This window comes from Myotis brandtii, unplaced genomic scaffold (assembly GCF_000412655.1).
Source record: "Myotis brandtii unplaced genomic scaffold, ASM41265v1 C41682052, whole genome shotgun sequence".
NCBI classification, from domain to species: domain Eukaryota; kingdom Metazoa; phylum Chordata; class Mammalia; order Chiroptera; family Vespertilionidae; genus Myotis; species Myotis brandtii.
The window spans coordinates 1-776 of NW_005306189.1; the positions used below are offsets into that span (position 1 = coordinate 1).

At 67.1% G+C, this 776-nt stretch overlaps 1 long non-coding RNA gene across 1 annotated transcript; it reads left to right on the forward strand.

Annotated features, from left to right (window-relative positions):
- Nucleotides 1-12: 12 nt before the first annotated feature.
- Nucleotides 13-705, forward strand: LOC106725664. The gene is made up of 2 exons (XR_001361598.1): nucleotides 13-85; nucleotides 490-705. It is a non-coding gene; the product is annotated as an uncharacterized LOC106725664 (long non-coding RNA).
- The last annotated feature ends 71 nt before the right edge of the window (nucleotides 706-776 follow it).

The following is a 776-nucleotide window of genomic DNA, read 5'->3' on the forward strand; positions in this document are numbered from 1 at the left end:
GGCAGGGGGAGGGGTGCGTGAGAGTGGCTGGAACCTGGCAAATAGAAGACGAGGGACGCGGGAGGACAGCCCGGTGCCGGCCCTGGTGAGGACCCGTTGTGAGGGGACGTCTTCGGCCCGGGGGTGGCAGAGTCCCCGAGAAGAGGGACTCTTTCTCACCGCCCACTCCTCTGGCCCCAGGCGGAGCCGGGGCCCCTCCTCCCCCGCCCCGGTCCCCGGTCCTGCTCGGGGCTGTGGTCGTCCTTTTACAAAGGCCAGACGCCCGTCCCAGAGAGACAGCCTTGTTTATGCATGACGCCCGCTTTGGCGAGAAGGCCCGGGCTGCCTTAACCTGACATTCTCCCCCTCCCTCCAAGATGGCCCGAGGTCTCCTGGGTTGTTTACTCTGTTTGTAACTCGGTGCGACCTGTTGGTGGCCGAGGTCGCCCGGGAGACCGAGATGTGGGCTGAGGGGACGGCGAGGCTCTGAGCTGCCTTTCCTGCTTCCAGGTCTGGGCCGCCAAGCAGCCATGCCGACCTGGGGGGCCGGCTCCCCGTCCCCGGACCGCTTTGCAGTGTCTGCGGAGGCGGAGGACAAAGTGTGGGAGCAGCAACCCCACGTGGAGCGCATCTTCCGCGTGAGGATGAGCGTCCTCCGGAAGGACTGCCCCGAGAACCCTCACATCTGGCTGCAGCTGGAGGGCCCCAAGGAGAACGTCAGCAGAGCCAAGGTGAACGCTCCGCCCTGACCCTTCGGGGAGCAGCCCCTCCCTCCCCCACGCAGAGGCTGGGGAGAG